At 33.7% G+C, this 24,258-nt stretch overlaps 2 pseudogenes; one reads left to right on the forward strand and one right to left on the reverse strand.

The window, feature by feature from the left end:
* The first annotated feature begins 18,523 nt into the window (after positions 1–18,523).
* On the forward strand, positions 18,524–22,353 carry LOC107030264 (annotated as a pseudogene).
* On the reverse strand, positions 19,685–20,372 carry LOC107029873 (annotated as a pseudogene).
* Positions 22,354–24,258: the final 1,905 nt, after the last annotated feature.

A 24,258-nucleotide genomic window follows, 5' to 3' on the forward strand; every position in this document is an offset into this window, starting at 1 on the left:
TTAGAATAAATGTCCATACACTTAAAGAATCAATTAGCAATTTACCATCTAGCTCTCTCTTTGGTTGAGCCCAAACTAGTAAAGCAGTGCCCATTCACGCCCCAGGATCACGGACCTTGAGTTTACTCACGAATCGTTCTGTTGGTTCGTGGTCAAGGGTTGCAGCATGCTTTTAGGGATCATTGACCTACGGAGGCCATCCACGGGGCGTGGATGGACCTACAGGGTGTGAACCCCATCCATACTTTCAACCACTTCAAAACTCAAAACATACTAACACACTCACTAGTTAGGCTCTAGAATTACCAATTCGTTTGACAGGTCATTACATGAAGGGGAAGTACTTTTGGCCCAGAAAAAAGATGACATGTGTATGGGCAAACACTATCGTGCCATTGGGAGCTGGATTCGGTCGAGTTTGAGGGAAAACAAGGAGAAGGAGTATAGGGGTGGGGTCATTGGGTACTAGTATTGTGCACTGCTGCCAATGGGTTATTTGTGATCGACAAATGGGAAGATTTTATTGGGGAAATGGGCTGGATTAGGAGAAAATTTGGAATTAAGGAAGTTGAGCTTGAGTTTGTTTGAATAAAATGTGGGCTGCTAAAAAGAGTTAAAATAAAAGGCCTAAAGTTTTGTCTTTTAATGGGTTAAGGATAGGATAACCAATTGGCTAAAAATTGCAACAAGACATATTTTCATAAATTAATTAACGAGTTTCTTAATCTCAATGAAATAAAATAATTGATTCCATTGCCAAATAACCAATTTTAATTACAAACTAATTAAGTCAAAATAATAGCTATAATTTAAACTAAATTAAACTAATAAGATACTTAACTACAAATTAAAATCTTTTGTAATGATTTTCAAATATTTATAAAATATACGAATTATATATAATAAAATGAGAAATTTACAAGAATTGGCTTCAAGGCTCAAAATATTTTTGAGATTTTATAAAACTAATTATTTTGAAATCGTTTGAAATTGAAGAAGCTCGACGACTAATTTATATTGTGGAGGTCCAAAATTGTGTATCAACAACGACCCGTGACTTAAAAGTTGTCGGACCAACCAACGAACTGACTGAAGGTTCATGGACTGACCCACTGCCCGTCTTGTCATCTGTCGACTTTCTTTAGAGATTAAGGTCCTGGGGTCTCGATCCACGGCTCGTGACCTGAACTACGGTTCGTTGGTTTGACCGTGGGTCGACCCTTAGACATTTTTCTGGACTTCTCTCGAAAAGGTTGTACGTGGACATCCACAGACCACCACCTACGGCCCGTGGGTCACCCTACGATTCGTGGGTGGCAACTATGGATTGCACCTGCAACTTGTTGAAATCTGATGGTTGGTGTGTTTAAGATATAGGGTGTTATATCAGGATAAAGCAAAAGTTTTAGTTTTGCTTCGTCATCATCTCAATGAAAGCCTAAAGGTTGAGTATTTAACAATAAAAGATCCATTTGAATTGTGGAGAAGTTTGAAAGAGAGATATGAACATCTCAAGGCAAGGATATTGTCAAGGGCTCGTTATGACTGGATGCACTTACAGTTTCAATATTATAAAATCTTAATTAAGTATAACTCTAATGTGTATAGAATCACTTTCAAATTAAAATTATGTGGAAAAGTTATAAAAGATGAGGACACATTGGAAAATACACTAACTATTTCCCATGCCTCCAATATGATATTATAGCAGAAATACCATGAAAAGGGTTTTAAAAAAAACATTGAATTAATCTCATGTCTTATGGTGGCTAAGCAGCATAATGACCTTTTAATGAATAATCATGAACTTTGTTCCACTGAAAGTGCTCCATTACTGGAGGCACACGAGGTAGAAGCACACGGTTTGTCTGAAGTAAGACAAAATAATTGAGGTCATAATAATGTGAGGGCATAGCAAAGACAAAAGACAATATAATAATCGTCGAGATAGTGATCATAACAAAAAGGATAACAATATGGGTTATCAAATTAATCCTTCAATAATCAAGTGTGATCACTGTCATCGTTGTATCCTTAAAGTTCATTAGAAAAATGAATGTCCGGCACCTGAGCATTTTGTCAGGCTATATCAAAATTCCTTTAAAAGGAAAAGAAATAAAGTTGGTGTCTCCTCTTCTAATGCCCGAGTATAGTCACATTTGACTCTCAAATATGATGCTCAGGCATGATCTTCTCAAACATATGATGAGAATATTGAGGCAAATTTAGAATTGAAAGATGATGATTTTGATGGGGCTCGGTGATATTTCTCATCTAGAAGCTGAGGACTTTTTTTGAGATCGCTACTACAGATTGATAATTGAATTAGAAAATTAATAATGTTGTTATGTATTTTTAATGTCGTTCTTAAAGTTCATGTACTTGAATTTTCTTTTGTTAAGTCTTGATCACCTTGGGAAACTAGTTAGCCTTGGGCAGGAGCTCCCTCATTCACCACACAAACTTCCACACTTATTGTGGGCGTCCTTCTTGTATTCATATCCTATAAATACAAGAGAAGAGATTAGGAATAGATACTTATAACCTCAACTCGATGGCATGACACAAGAGTAATGAAGAAAGTGAAACTTCTATTGTCCTATAGCCTCTCGCTCATAGATGTGTCGCGACTGACACCAATGAACAAGACTCCACTAGACGTGGCCTCATGAGACTTTTGAACCTTAAGGACTACTTCATAATTTTATACTCTGACACTAAGTTTGTAATGACCTTAGAGTACCCCTTACGCGTCACACAGCGTACTTGACCTCTCAAAGGTCTTATACAAGCCTCTTATTATTCATTCATTGCTTATATATGAAAAGTAGTGCGGGATTAAAACTTTTCACAATAATTGTCAAACTCTTTTATAGAACGTAAAAAAGAAACTAAGTCTAATCATAAGCCCACTTAGACTCATATTAATATCAAAAGTTCACAACCGTTACATTGAAAAGAAACTTATAGTCTAATACAAAGTCTTTAATGAAACGAAACTAGAAACATAGTCCATGTCCTCGAACATATGAGGACATACCAAGCGTCTTGAGAGAATTATACTTCCCAAGTTTCAACTCTAGAAATCCTCACTTGCCACCACCTACACTTGTAGACATAGAGAATCATATGAAATTAACACAATTAATGCACTAAGTATGGTGAACATGCAAGAAAACCATACAAAAAGGGACATTTACTTGTAGATATGCTTTTCATGCTCTATTGGTAAAAATCCCATAAGACAAGCATAAGAAACATCTTCAAGTCAATATCACATATAAGGTAAGACCACAATAATTAACTAACCCATTTAACTATATAATCCTCTACTAATGGTTTTCCTAAGACCCACCTAAGTATGACATGAAGAGACTGGTTATACAACCTCTTCAATACACACCTAAGTGTTCCTTAAGGACTACCAAAGATAAGGACATTTCTAATTCAATATACTAGCATTAGGAGAACATGCATTACATAAGTCTTTTAGAAGTCAATCATACAATTAGGGTCTTTACATAATGGTCTTGGAAGATCTTGGGAACTCACTTCAGCATTTTCAAAGCCTACTCGTTCCATGTGTAGATAGCATCCCATTCCACTACTCATACGTTGTAGAACCTATCCAATAACTAGAGTGCACATCCCACATGATGAGAATAGGCATTAACTGACATAAACCATACTAGCTAGGTATGGAAACAAGTGTCATAAGACCCCACAGCATGGAAGGTGTTCAACTTGCCAAAGGTAGAACTAAGGACACATCCCATGTTAGCACATGGTTTAAGGGATATCAAGGGCTTATTTGTACTCTAGTCTCATTCTCAAGTAGATATACTACCACAAGCATATCCACTCGGTGCTTTGCCTTAATTCTCATAGAGTAAGTTCATTCACGTAAAGGTATTTGAGAAGGTAGAATTTCTTATTCCTACCAACACATAATACCTTTACCAAGAAAGGGTCCACAAGGGCTGTCGATCAAGGTTCCTTAGGATAGATAATTCTTAACCTTCTTTTCATATTCAAGGTTCTATATTAGTCTTTCATAGATGGGTACCAACTTTAGGTCTACCGATCTTAGAGTTTCATTCTTTCATTCAAGACAAAGGTGCCTAAGCCTACCAAGTCAAGAGATTACATTGAAGAAACTTTCATGTATCAAGAAGAGGGACTTAAGTCCACCAAATCAGGACACAACATTCATCATATCATTTATTCAATATCACTCAAGTACCAAGTAGGGACAACTAAATCTACCCATACAAGATACCACATCATTTCATATAGACTCTTCTTTGTCCTTCATCATCACATATCATCCATTAAGGAAGAATCATAACATTATAACACCCATAAAGGATTATATAGGCATCATATGAGTACTTTCACCTTATGCATTCATATATATAATAACATCCTTCACTTTTTACACTCATATAATCCATAACATAATAACATCAGAACTCACATAATAATGTCGACAAGGCCATGTTCATAACGTTTATAACATATAAGCATCGACACAATAAGTGGACCATACCAAGAAATTGCAATTCTATATCAATTCTACATTATATAAAGGAATTAGGTCAACTTACCACGTTCCAATAGCAGTAATCACCATCCCTCAACTTCTAACACTTCCACACATTAATAGAACTTACCAAGTTACAATGCCCATAGGGCTAGACCACCAGTTCACCCATATCAATGATTCAACAAAATACAATATAAATATCAATATTAAAAGAAAAACTCTGACTAATAATCAACATATAATTCAGTAGCCCATAACAATCTAAACATGAATTCAACATAATTAGGTCATAATCAATATACCCACTTTAGAACCAAAATTAGGAATTCAAGGAATACATGGGTTCATGGAATTTTTTATCATAAAACCATCAATTACATTTAGTACTTCATAAATCATCAATTAAAACCTTTATGTAAGAACCATGCTTAGAATTCTAAATAGAGTTTTAGGATTTTTGAGATCTTTTCAAAAGACTTTAAAATTGACTCCTTGAATGAGAAAATAATCAAGGATTAAATCACCATACCTTATTGAAGTTATATCCACGAAATTAGGGTTGAAAACTTGGAGAATTTGGTCTTCTTCCTTGGAGCTTGAAGTTCATCAATGGAGGATTTAACTAGAGATAAAAAAAATTTAGAGAATGGAGAGCTTATAATTTTTCTTTGATTCTACTTAAGGGTTGGGTTTTTTTATTTGGGTAATGGGTGTTTATTGAACTAAATTCAATGTATAATACACCTCCAAATACCCAAAGCACCCTACATTAATTGGACCTTTTTAAACAAGTCCAATTTAACTTAAATTTTCAGAATTAACGTCGGGTAACAAGTCCGCGTCGCGGAGCAGTTCCCTCAAGATTTTTGAAAATAATTTTTTGGGGAACGTAGAGTACGCGATGCGCACCAAAACTTTTTCCCATAGTGAACCTAGTCTGCGACGCAAACATGTTTCTTCCATGCCTATTTGCTTGCTGCCTTGGGCAGCTTGTTGGCCAAAGGTTGGATCCTTCTCAAGGAACCCTAGGGTGGTCCTTGGGGAGTCATAACATAAATTTTTGACCCAAAACATGTCCCTCTAGGTTTAAGGGTCATCCCCACTATTTATAGACTCCAAAGAACACCTAAAAACACGTACAACATACAAGGATGCACTAGCACACACTCAAAACTAGTTTTCGAAAGTCTTGGCCGCCTTTTGACGTTTGACTTCAAAACTCTTTTAAACTGACTTATAAAGATATTCTTCACTATTTTAACAAATTATTAACTCACTAGACCATGTTAGGCTCTACTTTATCGTAGTTCATTTTGAGGGTTGTTACATAAGGTTAGGGTGGAATCCCCTACATATCCGGAACGGATACAAGGTGACATATGTATACATATTTACCATGCATGTGGACCAGTTAAATATTATATGGTCTTGATAAATGTATCTACAAGATGGTCACATGTGTGCTTATTGTCAACTCACAGTTTGACTTTTGCGAGGTTGTTAGCTTAAATAATAAGGTTAAAAACACAATTTCCAAATTATGCAATAAAGACAATTTGTCTTGATAATACCGGTAAAATTATATCTCATACAATGTTCATACTCAGAACATCTAGTAGAGTCACTGACTAAACGTCTCCAATTGATACCTAGACCATTATAGATGAGGACAAAGTTGTTTGCGTAAGTTTGGGGCATGCTATTTCGCATGCAGCGACACATATGTGCATAAGGCCAACTGGTTATAATATATCCCCATCACAATTGATTTTTGGTGGGAGTCAAATATTTTTCATGTTAGAATCTTTGTTTGTGCGGTATATGTTCCAATTACTCCACCTCAACGGATAGAAATGGGTCCCAAAGAAGGTTGGGATATATGTGTAAGACCTCGCAAAATGACATAGGTGAAATAGATCCTAACATGGTTTCATGATGGTATAAGGTCCTAAATAAGTGTATAAAGTGGTATTGAGGCAGTGTCTAAGAGTTTAGGTGCATTGGAAGTCAAACATCAAGGGACGACTAAGACGTTCGACGACTAAATCACCTATGTGACTCATACGTGGTTATGTGTGATTCATGAGGTTATAAGATCCTTAAATAATTTAGTATAGCATATATAGGCAGTGTGCCAAGTTTCGTGAATTTTGGAGGTCAAATGTCCAAGAACGTCCATTACGTTCGAACGTGTTGCCTTGAAATGACCTTGTGTGTCTAAGCATATTTCGTCGAGTTTTACGTGTTCGTTTTGGGTGAAATTCATGTGAGAGGTGCTAAAGTCGTATAATATCATGTTTGGGTTGGAAACGTCCGGGAAAACATCCCCAAGGACCAACCAAGGGTCCTTGAGGAAGGACCCATGTTGGTGGCCAAAACTACCCAAGGCAGTCCCACCTACGGATGGAAAACGACGGCCAGTGGCCTGGTCGACGCCCCGTAGATGAAGGGCGTCATCTGGTACTTAGACTGGGGATCTAAGCTTCCAGTTTCAAGTCTCTGAACCCATCGACGGAGGACAGTACGGTCCATGTGTGGACCTATGCCCCGTCGATGGGCAACCGTCGTTTGGGGTCTGTGTTCCTACGCATGCTACTGTTAAGTGAGGGTGAAAGTGTAATTTCACCCCACTTCAAAATAAAAGTATTGGAGGTTTCTTAAGGGTCTTTTGGGTATTATAAATGTGTATATAAGTGTTTAACACTTACAAGATTTCATTCTTCCAAATCAAAAATCCAAATCCCTTAGAATTCTCTCTAGAACTCCATTGGAGTCAAAACTCAAGGAAGGGCTTGGAGCGATGAAGTGAGTGGAGATTCTTCATCAAAGTGAAGAATTAGATCCATCAAGGTATGAATTTTTATCCTTGAAACTCTCTTCATCAAGGAGCCCAACTTTCAAAGATGTTTTCTAAAGTTTTCAAGTTGAATTGTCCAATTTTATGATCTATTCCGTGGGTTCTTGCATTAATGGTTTCTAAACATTGAATAATGATTGAATTGTTATTGTATTGATGATTTCAAAATAAAATAACCTACGAACCCATGAATTGGATGAGCCCTAGTTTTTGACTACTAAGTTATGGGTTACTTGATATTGATCTAATGTTGATGAATTATAATGTAGTTTTATGTAGGCAATTGATTGATGTATTAATTATAGTAACTTGATATCTAAGTTGCATTGGATATATGAATATGTACTAATTTTACCTTGTTTCATGAATATTGTTATAATTATGTTGAATTGTTGGTTATGGTCACGGGTAAGGGCCTTGTGATATCAAATGTGGTGATTTGGTATTGGATTGAGGTGTTGAGGATGATGTGGTGAGTAAGCTGCCCTATTTTCTTTGTTTTATGATTAATTATACTTCAATTATGTTGTTATTGGTATAGTCCACTTATGGTGGCGGTGTTATGTGTTTTGCTTGCAATTGATGTGGCCTTGTTGGCGTTATTTTAAGTAATATGATGATCATGGCCTTGTCGACAAACTACTTGAAGTAATGTGATTATTTGTGTAGTTGATTATGTAAAGTATGATGATATCTATCTACATGTTAAGTAATGTGAAAGTATATGTGTTCTATTGATGTTATGTAGGTGATCATGTTAGACTATGAATGTGGCTTTGTGTGTATAGTCTTAGGGTTGATGTATGGTATTCCTACTTGACTATATGAGTTTATGATTGTAATTATTATGTTGATATAATAGTATATAGGATTACTTGAAGATGATAAAGGCTATTTCTATATGCTTCTAGAATGATATGTGTTATGAGTTAAAGTGAAGTATGTGGTGTCATGTCTTGGTTGACTTGTGTCCCTTGCTTGATGTATGTATGAATGTGAATATGTGATGTCTTCACTTAGGATGCTAAAGTCTCTTATTCTTGGATGTATGAATGACATGTGACCTTAAATGAAGTTAAAAAGGTCTTTTATGTGAAACCTTGAACCTAGTGGTAAGGATATGAATGTTGAAGTCGTAAGCTGTATGGTATCCTTCAAAGTAAAGGAATGATAGACTTAAGGTTAATTGGATGGAACGGCATCCTATTAATCCTTACGAAAGTCATCATGATCTACTTGTCGCCATTTGGAAGTAGCTAAGTGGACCTTTCTTTGGTAGGGTAAATGTGATTGCGTTTATGTACTTGACATGGAACCCCTTTATATGAACCTTAAGTGTAAATTACTCTATGAGAACGAAGGCTAGCACTGAGTGAGTATGGCAAGGGAAGTAGTTCTAGTAAATAATAATACTAGATTACAAAGCATGCCCTTCATATTCCTTAACCATGTGCATACATGGGATGTTCTAAGTTCTATCATTGGCAAGTAGAACACCCTCATTGGAGTAGGTTAGAAATTCGGATGCCATGTCTTTCTATCATGGTATATGCCGGTTATTGCATATTCTCATCATATGGAATACCTATTAGCATTAGAGAAGTTTTATGAAGTTTAGGTGGTAGTATGGGACACTATCTAGACATTGCACAATAAGCATTGAAGGTGTTATTGGGAGCTCCTAGGTCTTGTCCAAGACCATTACTTGAATGTCTTTTATGTGTTGAATGTCTCCTAAATGAACTAATGAATGAAATTACTTAAGTTAAGAAAGTATGTTAATTGAATAAGTACTTATCTAGAGTAGTTAAGGGTTGTCTAGTTAAGATGTGAAGGGGGCACAAGAATGGTCACTTCGTATCTTACCTAGATGAGTCTTAAGAATGACTCTAGTTAGGAAAGATATTGATTATGTGGACATGATCTAAACTAAGGAAATCTTAAGGATTGTTTAGGTACTCTTGAAGAGGTCAATCATGGACGTTATCTTCTTGATTTACTTAAGTAAGTCTTTTGATAGCCTTTGGTAAGAGAATGTCATATTATCTATATGTTGATGTGTTGATGTCTTGTAAGTGTGTATGTGTCTTATTATAAGTAGTCTTGAGGGTCATTTAGGTATGCTTAGGGAGGTTGTATGGGCAGTCTCTCTTGGTGTTGCTTAAGTGGGTCTTAAGATAGCGTTTAGTGAGAAGACTACATGCTAGAAAGTGTCTAAGGAAGAAGTAGACAACTTCACTGTAATAGACTAAGTATTTCTATATTCTATATTAGTATTGTGTATGGGACGTGTCCCAAATGTATTCTCGTATATTAAGTTTGATGAGATTGAGACTTAGTATTTCCTATGACTTTATATGAAAGAGTTTTTAAAGACTATGATATGTTTTGTGAATAGTTTTAATTCTGCACTACTTTTCATTATGTTTATACGATGAATGATATGTAAGGGATTGTATAAGACCTCTGAGAGGTCAAGTACGCCGGTTGCAATCCGACAATGCCCCTACCTTCTACGATGTGGTTTCGGGATGTGACAAAATGTTGGGTGTGTATTTCGTTCTATTATAAAATACTTGGAACCTAGAACTGAAAATTTATTCACGACAAGGCTTGCAGATTTTTATTTTGATGAATTAGTATACTCAACATTAGGGGGAGACAAAAGCATTTGGGAAATGAGATAGATTGGAATTCACGTTCATTGTCTTATTTAGATCCTTGAGCGAATCAATGTGTGCAGAAAGTTCAAAGGATGATTTATTTGCAGAATATTGCCAATCAACTACCGGATGCATTTACTAACCTTTCACGGGTTACTAAATCATATATCTCAGTTGCTATTGCTCAAGTTTGAGTTGATGTCCCGATAGGAAAAAATGTAAAGGCAAAAGAGTCGAGATAACGATTAAAACATGGTAGACAAATTGATTTCAAGAATAAAAATTCTCAAAAAAGAAAAGAAATATATGATCAAGATGATCATAATATAAAGATAATTGCTCATGAAGAGATCCGAGACATAGTAAATGATGACACCACTAAAGAGGTCCATGTACCTAAAAACAATGAGGATGAAGAAATATCGATAAATTATGTCTCAGCGAGAAAAATATGGAATCGAAATAATTGTGGTGGATAATGTTTTTGCCTATAATGTTGTAATTGAAATGATACAACAAGATGAGGATTTGGAATCAAGATATGTCAATGAATGTAGACATGGAGATGATTGGTCAAAATAGAAGGAAGCAATTCAAACAAAATTGGTTTCACTTGAAAACGTGAAGTTATCGGACCAATAGGTTAGAACACCGGAAGGTGTCAAGCCAGTGGGGTACAAATTGGATTTTTTTGTGAAAACACAATGAAAATGGTAAAGTCGTAAGATATAAAGTACGATTTGTGGAACAAGAATTTTCACAAAAGTTTGGCATTGATTATGAGGATACATATTTGTCTGTGGTTGATGCAATTGTCGTCAGGTAACTGATAAATATAACAGTTCATGAAAAGTTGAAATTCATCTTATGGACCTTGCAACCTACTTATATGGCTCACTAGACCACAACATTTTCATGAAAATGCCTGAAGTACTCAAAGTGCCCGAAGCATATAAAAATTCAAAGAAAATTGATCGATAAAGCTTCAGAAATGATTGTATGGATTGAAGCAATAGGGTGGATGTGGTGTAATCGTCTTAGCAAGTATTTGTTAAAGGAAGGGTATAAGAATGACTTCAAAAATGTCCTTGTATTTTTACATAAAGGTCAAAATATGAATTTCTAATCATATTTGTTTAGCTGGATGACTTGAACATCATTGGAACTCTTAAAGAGCTTTCAAAAGTTGTTGATTGTTTGAAGGAAAAAATTGAAATGAAAGATTTTGGTAAGACAAAATTTTGTCTTGGCCTTAAGATTGAACATCCGACGAATGAAATATGTATCCATCAATCAACATATACTAAAAATGTTATGAAGCGATTTTATATGGTTAAATCACACCTATTGAGTACCCTGATGGTTGTGAGATTTCTTGATATAAATAAAGATCTATTTCGACCTCAAAAAAAGGATGAAGAGTTTCTTGATGATGAAACGTCATATCCCAGTGCTATTGAGGCACTAATGTACCTTGTCATCAATACTTGGCCAGATATTTGTTTCGCAATAAGTTTATTGGTGAGATTCATCTCATGTCCAACAAGAAGACATTGAAAAGATGTTAACCATATAATCAGATATCTTCGAGGAACAATTGATATGAGATTCTTGTAGTCTAATGCATCCACGTCACAATTGATCGATTATGCAGATGCAGGATATTCGTTTGACCCACATAAAACCCGATCTCAGACAAGCTATTTATTTACATATAGAGGTATAACTATATTATGGCGTTCGATAAAGCAAACAATAGTTGCTATTTCTTCAAATCATGCAGAGATAATAGTCATTCATGAAGCCACTACAAGAAATTAAGGATTTAGCAACAACTTTTTAGCAACAACTATATTATTGTTGGCTTATATTGATATATCGCAACAACTTAATTTTATTGTTCAACAACAATATTTTTGTTGTTGCCAAATATGTTAGTATTGTTGCGATATTATAGTGTTAATAATAATTCATATAATAAATTTTAAATATTAAAAAATTGCAACAACGTTTTTGCAACAATGATGATATTGTTGCCCAACTTAAATAATGGCAATAATTTAATTACTTTGTTTCTATCTTAAAAAAATTTGGCAACAATAATATTTTATTGTTGCTAATATACTTAATTTGACAATACATATACATTGTGGCAAAAATAGATATTTTTTTAGTTTTCTGCCAATAGAATCGCGAGCTTTTTTGTTTCCGCCAATTTTCTTTTATAGAATTTCACAAATTTTTATTTTTCTTTGCCAGAAGTAGCACTTCTTCAGTTTTAGGGAAAACTGAAGCTAGGTTTTATGGTTCACTGAAGAAGAATGTTGTTGGTGAAGTCCATCTCTGGTGAGTTCTCTTTTCGATTTAGTTTCTTTTCACAAAGTTTTGTTAATTCTTGCATATGATTATCTTATGATTGAGTCTCCTAGGTTATTTTCTAAGATTTCAATTGCTTTGTTTAGGTTTAATTTCTTTTTGATTCAGTCTTTTTGCTGAGATTAGTTACAAAATTACTACTACTAGTTATTACTAGTACGATTTAGTAACAAAATTGCTAGTACTAGTTATTTGGGTGTTTTTGATTTATTTATTTTGTGTGTGGTGTTGTCTTCCAAAGAAAAAACACAAGACTTGTTTTGTTAGCACAGCAAAAGAAAAGGTGTTCTGAAATTTGAACAAAGGCCTATCTGTATCTAACATCAAGAATTCTTAGAGTTTCTTGTGCATCTGGAGGGAAACATAGCCATGGCAAAGTATTGACTTCAAAGGGATTAAGAGACTGATGCGTCAATACTTCTATACAATTCTATGATTTTCAAGACCTTCTCGGTTGTAGCTTAATGTGCTTGTCTTAAAATATCAAGTATGCTTTGTTATTTATTGATTGATTAATGTGTGTGCCTTATTTTTTCTGTTATGTGCAAGATATGTTTAGTTACTATATGTTGTTGCCTTTAAACTTTTACAGAATTCACTTTTTGACCAAATACTCGATCTAAAGTTCCAGCTTCTGTTGAAAGTAGTCCACCATTATAGGTTCCCTTAGAATGATTTGAAGACATGGCTTGAGATAGAAGTTTAAGGTTAACGTCTTCGAGTACTTCAGAAACTACAAATGTGATTAGAGCTGAACATACATATTGTGGTACAGAATAAGGAATTGTGACATAGAAACTAAAAACTATTCCGAAGCACACCATGATTTCTACGGGTTAAGAAACTTATACGCAGAGACCATGGAAGTAACATATTTTTGGATCTCCTCTGCAGTTTTTTCACTATTATCGCAATCTTGATCGTCATCTTCGTCTTGTTTTGTATCTTCTGCACATAAATGGAATGGTTGGGTAATACCTTTATGCATTAAGTCATTTTCAATCTACTCACTATTGGATTTTGGTAGCAGAACATCCTCTAGTTCCAACATTGAAGGTTCTCTAAAGGTAGTCCACAAGCATAACATGTAACAAACCATGCAAGAGCCATTATCCAGTCTGGTAAATTTTCTTAGTTAAAAGTGATATTTAGGAACTTAAAGTTAGATTGAAACAAGTAGGCAACAACTAGATAACATGTCATTCCAAGTGCACTTGCACTTAAACCAACTGAAGCCTTCATTCGCAGGTGCAGAGGAACACAATCAGTTCTTTAACACCTATTAACTACCCTTGACAAACCAAGCCCACAAAATAGACGTCCAACTAGAATTAAGTATATCAAGTTGAAGTCATAAGCCAGTACATATTGTTGGTCCTGTCCCTTTACGTGTTGATACTAGTGATGAAGTTCCTTTAGGTCGTCTCAAAACTGTCTGCCAAAAATCTTCCTCAAACTCTTAAGTCTGCACTATCTTCACACACAAATATCCTTACCACTTAACTGTCAGGGTCCTTCTTACCAGGCAAAAACGTCGTTAAGAGAAGGCTGGTATACTTTCCACCTTGGCAGCTTGAAAAAGAACTCATTCTTCTGCTTGCGATCTACTCAAATCCCCTCCTATTATTTTTTTTATGATCTGGTAAATCGTAGGGATAGGCGTAGCAAGCACATTACCTCAAAAGCCAAGAAAACTCCCCTTCCAAAGGCCTCTCCCAAACCTGCAATCTAGATCATGTCCAAAATCTAACAAACTCCTATTCCTCGCCTCGTCGCTTGCCTTTTTTAATTGAGGCGCCAATCAATACAAAAAAATAAAATATTTAATTGCACATATAAATATTCAAAATTTGAATAACAATTACATATATAAGCAAATACTATAATAATTACTATAGAAGAATTAATTTTTTTCAATAAAGAAAATGGACAGCACAGTGAAAGCAATGAGTAGTCAACATCATTTTACAGTAAACAACGCCTCATTAGTTTTAAGGTACGGTGTCTCAAGAGGAAATTTTCTTTTCTTCTGTTAGATGAAAACATTGGTTGAATAATAAAAATTTTAAGATTAATTATACTAATATTCTTATCATGGCTTATTGTGCTACAGGGTCTCATCCTCCATCTATTGACACGGCTAAAGCTAAGGTTGTTGGTGTTGGAGCAATACTACAACCTGTTTCTAGTGGTAAACAGGTGTGATCACAATTTTTTTTATTTCAGTTCTTCCTTACATTTTGTAATAATGTTGATGTAATACAGTTTGGTCATGTGTATGCTTGTCTGAAGATTCAATTGACCAACTTGTTGCCATTTGTGTCTATGAACTTGTTATCTTCTCACTTAAGATATGACATATAACTTGCCTGCATAACCATCTTTACCATACTTTTATTCATGTTGTTTCTGCTATATGGTAAAGATACATGTGATATGTCCTAGTACCATGGAAATTCAACATCTCAAACAACATGGAGAGATATATTTCTAACTCCTTTAAGTGTTTTGTATTGATATTGAAATATCACATGTAGATTTGAATTTAAATTGATTAGATATTCTAATCTTATCTATTTTATACTCTTTTGTATGAGAGGTTGTAGATATACCAATTATTTCTGAAGATGTTCGTAGATGTACATATACAAAAAAAGAATTACTGGTCTTACAAGGACTTTCAGATTTTTATATTGACCTTTTATGATATGAAGTTTTTCTCTAACATTTTCTTTATTTTTTTAAATTAAAAAATCATATAACTTTATTTTAATTGATTTTAAAATTATTGTAGGTAAGTATATAATGGATAAAACTTGGATACTTATTGGAAATAGAGCGTTAGCACAATATTTAAATGGTGTGGAGCTATTTTTGAATTTTGCATTTTCTAATCTTGAGGTTGGTGTAAGAATTCAATGTCCATGCATAAAATGCAATAATGTTCTTTGGGAAACGCGAGATGAAGTGAGAATAGATTTGTGTAGGTTTGGAATGAATTAAACATATAAAAAGTGGATTCATCATGGCGAGCTAGATCTATCTTCAGATGATGAAACAAATCTTAGTGAAGATTCAAGTTTAGTATAAGACTGGGACTTGCTTCAGATGGTTTTAATCCTTTTGGTTGAATGAGTAATTCATATAGCATGTGTCCAGTTATCTTGATTCCATATAATCTTCCCCCGTGGCTACGCATGAAATAATCTAATCTTTTGTTGTCTTTAATTATTCCTGGACCGAAAGGTCCTGGTATGGATATTGACGTGTATCTCCAACTTTTGGTTGATGATTTGAAAATCTTATGGGGGATGGAATTGAGACTTATGATGCTTTTATGAAACAAAATTTTCAATTACATGCTTCATTGTTGTGGACAATCAATGCTTTTCCTGCTTATGGTATTTTATCTGGTTGGAGCACTAAAGGTAAATTAGCTTGTCCAGTTTGTCATGTCCATACTTGCTCTTCTTACTTGAAACATGGTCGAACGCAATGTTATATGGGTCATCGTAGGTTCTTGGAGATGAATCATCCTTATCGTCGAAATAAAAGTTTTTTCGATAACACAAAGGAAGAAATAATTGCACCACATGCTTTGAGTGGTGAAGATGTGCTTGAGCAACTTAATACCTCTTTGCAAAGGTCTGCTGATGACAACACAAGAAAAAGAAAACGAGATACTAAAAGACATGATAATTGGAAAAAGAAAAGTATATTCTTTGAACTTCCATATTGGCAGACTTTATTGTTGAGACTTAATTTGGATGTGATGCACATTGAAAAGAATATTAGTGAAAGTGTGTTAGGTACATTGTTGGATATTGAAGGGAAAACAAAGGACACCCTGAAATCTCGATTGGACTTACATGAAGATCAAAAAGTCCCTTCATCCCATAAAAAGTGGGGATAAATACATACTTCCTCCAGCAAGTTATACAATGTCTAAGGCCGAAAAGATTCAATTTTGTTAGCTCATCAAAGAAGTTAAGTTTCCCGATGCTTACGCTTCTAACATTAGTCGTTGTATCAAGGAAGCTAAAAATTTTGGGCTTAAAAGTCATGATCATAATGTTCTCTTTCAACGCATAGTACCACTTATCATTAAAGAAATTTTACAAAAAGATGCACATCACCCATTAATTGAATTCTTATTTTTCTTTAATGATTTGTGTTCTAAAGAGTTATCTATGGAGAAGCTAGATCAGCTAGATAAAAGCAAACGAGTAACATTATGTAAATTAGAACGTGTGTTCATGCCGACGTTCTTTGATGTTATGGTTCATTTGGCAAATGAGGCAAAGTTGGGTGGTCCTGTTCAATTTTGATGGATGTATTACATTGAAAGGTTGGTTTCTTACTTTTTAAATATATTCTTTTGATTTAAATTTTAGTAAAATATTAATATTTTTCTTCATAGATTCCTACAAACCTTGAAAGGTTATGTACGCAACAATTATAGTGTAGAAGGATCAATTGTTGAGGTTCAAATTGCAGGGAAATGCATTACATTGTTCTCTAGATATTTGAGCGATATGGAAACAACGCAAAATCGTCCAGATAGGAATTCTAATTCTTCTAACATTGACAACAATAGCTTATCTATATTTAGTTGTCATGGTAAACCACTAGCAGGGGGTTTCTGGACTAATTTTAATACTTTAGAAATCAATCAGGCTCATTTTTACATTCTCCGGAATTGTGAGGAAGTCAGACCTTGGATTGAGTAAGATATGGTTCACCTTTAAATCAATTTCTTACAAACACTTAACAATTATGTCTAAATTTTTTTTTCAAATCTCCACAAGTATAGGGAACATCTAGAAATTTTAACAAAGGAGAATAATAGAAATGTAGCAAAGAGACACAAGGAGGAATTTCCTTTATGGTTTGAAAAAAAGGTAAATCATTCATTTGATGATTTGCATATTTATTCTTTTAAATAACATTAATATCATTTGTGATTTTGTAATTAAAATACTACGTGATACAGTTAAAGGAAAATGGTGATAACCGAATTACTGAAGAATTACTAATTTTGGCAAGACCTCCAGATCCTCAAGTTTTTTGTTATACCGGATATATCTTGAATGGTTCTCGATTTCGAACAATGGAATTTGAGATAGGTTTGAAAACTAAAAATAGTGGTGTGGTTGTGAAAAGTGATGAACATACAGGAAATATTGATTATTTTGGAAGGATAAGAAGAATTTTAGAGATCCAATAAATGAACAATAAATCCGTTATGTTATTTCAATGTGATTGGTTTGAAGTTCCTCCTCAAGGTCGTAGTCAAAGTAGAGGTTACAAAAAATATGAATATGGAGTTGTCTGTGTAGATATAACACGACTTCGTTACACAAGTGATCTATTCATTCTAGGTTCACAAGCTCAATCAGTGTATTATGTGAAACATGGTCAAAGTGAAAAATGGCATTCAGTGATAAGGGTAAGACCACGACATTTGTATGATCTTCCCGAACTAAAAGATGAAATGGAACAATATCAACTGATTGACTTAGTTGAAAGAGGAGAAACAATTCAAGAAGTAGAGTTGGAGCATGATAACATCAGAATAGAAAGAGAAGATATTGATGGAGTGAGTGTTGAAGCACCTCTAAATAATGAGGAAGAAGCCGACTTAGTAGTTGTGGATGATCTTGATCACGAAAATGTAGATGACTTCAGTGATTCTGCAATAGATGAAGATACTAGTGAATATGATGAAGTTGAGGATGATGATTGGTTTTGATTTTCAACTTGTCATCAAGATAAAATTTGTTTGAATAAGTTTGTTTGTAGAAGCTTTGTTTTTCACTTACCAAAACAATTAATTTCTATTTCCTACTTTTCCCATATCTCTTTATATTTATTCTTAGAAACTTTACTTGTTTCTCTCAATTTTTGAACATTATTTTATCACTTTATTATTTTGGCATTGCTTTTGTTTGTTAATTGCTATGTTTTAAATTCATGATTTGTACTTTTGACTAGTCTTTATTTGTATAATATTATAGTATGTTGCAGCTAATCATGCAGTGGGATATACTAGGTTTGTTCTGGTGGTGGTTGCAGCCAACCATGATGAAAAATATGCATATTTCTAATGATAATGAAACTGCCGATGTAAGTGCAGTCCCGCCTCCAGGTAAATTTATCCATTTGTTAAATTGTATTTTTTTCAAAATATCTAGATCATATATGTTTTATTTACATATATTTTAATATCTTTGTGTATTTTTAAAGAAAAAAAAAGGAAGGGAAGAGGAAAGACAAGAGGGCTTTCAACCCAAAAGAAACGTAAGGAAAATGACAATGGAAAGTTGAAGGAAATCATCACACCAGATCGAACAGTTGCAGTAGGTCCTGGAGCTAAAGATTTTATTACCGAGATCTCTTTGAAAGTACTCCATAATGCTAGACATGATGTGAAGAATTGGAAGGGAGTTCCTGATCTAGCAAAGAATAGGATTGTTGCTTATATGCTGGTAATGTACTTTTCTCTTTGTATTTTTTTTTGGTTGAATTAGTAAATGGTTAGTAGTGATATCTCTTATTATGTAGTTCTCTGTATCTTTTATCTTGTCAAGAAGCTCAACTATTTGGATTTCCTTTGTATTATAATTGATGGATAGACAATGCATGAATCATTAGTTGTGTTCTCTGTCGTTTTCTTTTGTTGAAATGGTAAATTTTTTATAGTGGTGTTTATGATTTTCTAGCTCTCTGTATCTTTTTGTTGTTGTTGTTGGTAAATGTCCAGTAATAGTATTTCTGGTAATGTAATCCTCCCCTCCAGGGACTTGTGGCTTCCCCCTAACTGCCAGGTTTGGTGCTTCTCCCCTTTGTATTAAAGATGCTAGTCAATGTTTCTCCAACTTGATTTAGTAGAATATATATGAGTATCCCTATACATGTTGTTGAATGATCTTATTGGAGCGAACCCTTAAGGATGGCATTTGTGCTTTTTCGATGTTTATGATCTTTCTCTCCATACTAGGCAATTGTTCAAATGACCTAAAGGTCTTCTTTTCAGTGGCTTTAATTGCAAAGTTAGCCAAGTAATCTGCCATCTTGTTACTTTCTCTGTACATGTGATGTGTTGTAATGTTACCTAAATCTTTTTCGTTTCTCATTTTATCTCATATCCATACTTAATAATTTTCATGATGTGGTTTTTTTTTGAATCCACAAAATCAAGTCTTCATTTAACTACATATGGAAAGGACACTTAGAAACTTATCAACTAGTTCCAGAATCAAGGACATGTAGCAGACAATGTAGACTTATTGCCTTACCAGTTTGATGTGTGCCTGGGATGAAAAACTGAAATACGACTGTTAAGCAGACACCCAGCTGAGCGATCCCATAGAAAGTGCAATCAGGCTTGGCTGCATGACACTGAAGACTCTTGAAGAAATGCTTTAAACTCACGTGCACTGTCATTGCATCTCCTCTCTCAAGTGTTATTCGTGTCCTTGACTGAGTACTCAAAATTTGTTCATCTGTTGGACTATGTGCTTGTTCTCCTATTAGTGACAGCTTCCGAAACTCAACGCCAAGTGTGATTAGGCTGGTAGAAACTTGCGGATGGAGATCACCATACTTGTAATAGAAACATTAAGGACGTCACCGACATTTTTCATTTTCTCCACAAAGTTCTATAACTGGTGCATGGGTGGAACTTGTAAAAGGGTCTGAGACAAATATTGGGCCATATCAAGGGCTGCTTGTAATTCAAGTGCATCAGACCTTGACAAGGACTTAGAGATGGGCACATCTTGAATAACAACAGACTTGTAACTTTTCGCCTCAATAGTAAAAAATGCATTGGTTGTTGAGAATGAGGAGGGAGCTTTTTTACCAGCTTGATTAGTATGTGGTTAGGGGTGTTCTTTCCACCAGGAACTCCACTGTCACTAGGAACTAGTTAATTATTTATACTATTTTGATTGCAGGACACCTTTCAACTTCCGGACATACAACACAATCGTGATACCATTCTTCAAACAGCAAAAAATTTATATCGATATCGTCGGAGCACACATCATGATCATTTCAAGAAATTTTCTACAAAAGAGGAGAGTCTGCAAAATATACCAACAAATGTTAATGAAACTGAATGGAAATTCTTGGTAGACTATTTCAGCCCTGATGAATTTAAGGTAGTTAAAAGTGAAAATTTAAACCTTTTATATTTTTTCTGTTTTTTTTTACTTCTTATATATTCATATCAAAATAAATTTCTAAACTTTAAATTAATGCAGAAAATGAGTGAAAGAAACAAAAATAACAAGGCAAAACAAGAACTGAATCATATTTGCGGCAGAAGAACTTTTCAAGTGGTGTCTTATGAAGCGGTGAGATATATGTCTTTCTTTTGATCGATTATTCTTACAATTTGAACAATAACATAATTTCATTTGTTTTGACAGAGGGATACAACCACTGGAAAAGAGCCAAATTTTCAAAAACTCTGAAAAATAACTCATATGAAGCCAAATGGGCAATGGGTTACTAGTGCTTCTGCTGAAGTCAATGTACTTTTTCTTTAACCTTTATTAAAAGAGTGAGTTTATTTAAATTATATGGAGAATTAAAGTTTATATAACCTTTTTGTAGGACAAAGTGAAAGACGTTATTGCTGAAAAAATTTAAGAAATTGAAGAGGGTACCGATGTGGATCCTATTATTAATGCTGCATTTGTGCAAATAATGGGAGAAAAATCAAAGCACATTCTTGGTCAAGGATCTAAAATTAAGTCAGCAAGTAGAATATCTAGAAATGAAATTCAAGAACAACTTCAAGCACAACAAAAGAAAGCAGAAGAAGAACGTTATAAACGAGAGAGTGTAGATCAAACTAATGGAAGTTAAGAAACAACTTGAAGAGGAGCGAAAGAACCGAGAAGTAATGGATTTTCGTTTAGTGCATGACCAAAATTGTTAAAAGAGAGCGTGATGGCGCTAGTATCTCATTTGAAGAATCCCAAGGTATTTATTTATAGTATACATCGCTAAATTAGTAGATGTTTCATCTCTACAGAATTTTTTTAACTCTCACTATACATATTCACCTCTTCCTCGTTCTATTCTTCTTTTATCGACATACTAAGTTATTAATTTGTACCATATTTAACAGAATCACCTTCCTGCTTCAATTTTCAATATCTTTACAACTTCAACTACTTCTAATGAGACAAGTTCTGCATGTCTAATGAATAACAATTGGGTAAGTAACTTTTATTTAAATTATTTATCTTTTTAGTAAATGTCACTATTAAGAGTATTTAGTAGGTATTAGTACAACTTTTGTTTGGGCTAGTAATTCATCTCCTTATGTTAGTTGTATCTCTATGCATATCCATCAATCATTTTAATTAAATCAAACAAACTCAATTTTGATATATATTTACTTAAAGCTTATAATCTTTCTATTGATGAGCAATTGCAGGAAGATTTACATGTAAAGAAAAATCAAGAATCACAAATGCAGAAAGAGTTGGATAACTTGAAAGACGTCTTGAATTTTGAGAAGCAAAACTTAGAAATGGCTACTTTTGATTGTGATAAATTAATACATTGTGCAATGAAAAATATGTAGATCTTAAGGTATTATTTAAATGTGATTAAATTTGATTTATCAAGGGGACAATCATTCATTTTATTGCTACATTCTTTAATTTATAGGCTGCCTTAACAGAGAAGCGAAACTTAAAAATGTGGCTTCCAAAGTTGAGTTCTCAAGGTTCAAAGAAAACTACTCCGAAAGAATTGGTTGACGCAAATAATCAGGTAATTCTAAAAACTATTATTTGGCCTTTATATTTTGTCCAGAATAGTATCCATAAAATACAAACTCATGTGACTTCACTAATTACAGGTCTTTGAAAAGATCCATGAAAAGCTGAAAGCTCGTTGTATGTTGCGTACCGCAGAAGAAACAAAAAAGAGGCTTTTGAGTGAAAAATCATCACTTGAGGCAAAAATTGTAGAGATTAAAAAGAAGAAATCAAGTGAGGTATGTTTCCTAAATATCTCTTGTTTCACATTTCCAGCTCTAAGAGTTGAATCATACTACACTGCCTTCTCCCATCCATAGTTTATGTTAATTACAGTATTTAATAATAGAAAATTGCAATGAGTTGAAAAATTTATGAGATATTGGTAATCTTTGTAATTTGCAATTTCTTGATCGTGATATTACAAGGTTACATTGCCTGTCATAGGAATGCACAATTTTACAAATATGAGGCTATTAAATATGTCTTCATCTTATTTGGAGTAGTATAGACCAAGGAATTTTAGAGAAATTCTCTAGCTTTGAAATAATAAATATGGTGGATGGTTATCTTCGACTTCTTTTGATGAGATATTGTCTGCATCTGATTTAGAGAGTAGTATGCCAACAGGAAGTTGATTATGCACAAAAAGAGTTATTAAAATCCCTACACATAGAGAGTTGTTCTTGTGATTTCACATTTAGCTATTTTCTCTTTTTAAACTCAATCAATGCTCTTGGTCAGGTTTGATAAGAAGGAAAAAATGAAGTCTTTTGGAATCTGGAAATTGTTAAAAATTTATTACTAAAGGAGATTAAGATTAATTTTGACAACCTTTTGTTTATGTGACATTCTTGGGGTTGAAGGAAGTGAACAGATGATCCTTTGCCAAATCTGAAAAATCTCACTCTCTTCCCTTTACAATTTATAGAGTTTATTTGATTTTTATGTGACATTCTTGGGGTTGAAGGAAGTGAACAGATGGTTCTTTGTCAAATCTGGAAAATCTCGCTCTCTTATTTATACAAGTTATAAAGTGTCTCTGATTTTGGACATTTTCAATTGAAATAATTAAGGAAATTAAGGAGATTTATCATGATATTAAAGTGTGTTTCGGTGTATTATTGAGTGCATTGATGTGAATATCTCTGTTTTTTTTAGATTTATATTTGTGTATTTTATAGCTTGCTTTATCAAATTATAATTATATTTATCTTTTATTTGCAGGATGAACATGCATAATTGAACCATTGCTTCAATACAAGTACTATTGGAAGATCGGACTATTCAAAAGTTATAACTAGCTAGTAGGATTAGAATATAAGTAATGACTTGCTTATTGTTTTCTACAAAAAGTACAAACACATTTAGAAGTATTTAGTTCTTTGGATATCAATCTTCATCATATTGACCTTTTCAAATTTATATTATTCTTAATATTAATATGTGAAAAGTTTCTAAAAGAAACGTGTATTGTGTATATAGAGGCTATTCACAAATTGTTGCTAAAAGTGTAGAAAATATTTGTATAAAATTTAAAAAAAGAAAATGTGTATTATTTATGTAGCAACAACTCACAAATTGTTGCTAAATGTATAGATAACTATGTTTATTGCAACAAAATTATTGTTGCTAAAAGCCTTTCTAACACATTACTAATTAACTTTTTGTATTTTTTTTACAACTAATCTTATTGGTAAAAAAATTAATTTGTGGCAACACTAAATTTTGTTGCAAAAATTTTTATAAGCAACAACTGTAGTAATGTAGGGAAACAATTATTTTGGTTGCAGTAAGTTAGTTTTGACATCAATGTATTTTGTTGTTGCAAAAACTTTTCGCATCAGCGTTTATTGCAACAACATGCAACAACTTTTATATTGTTGCCAAAATTACTTTTTGCAACAACATCATATATATAGCAACAAAAATAATTGTTGGGAAATGCCTTTTTTCTTGTAGTGCTAGTCGAGAGTGTGCATGGTTGAGAGTAATGACTCAATACAATTTACATTTATGCGGTCTTTTCTGTGC

This window comes from Solanum pennellii, chromosome 9, assembly GCF_001406875.1.
Source record: "Solanum pennellii chromosome 9, SPENNV200".
In the NCBI taxonomy this organism is placed as follows: Eukaryota; Viridiplantae; Streptophyta; class Magnoliopsida; order Solanales; family Solanaceae; genus Solanum; species Solanum pennellii.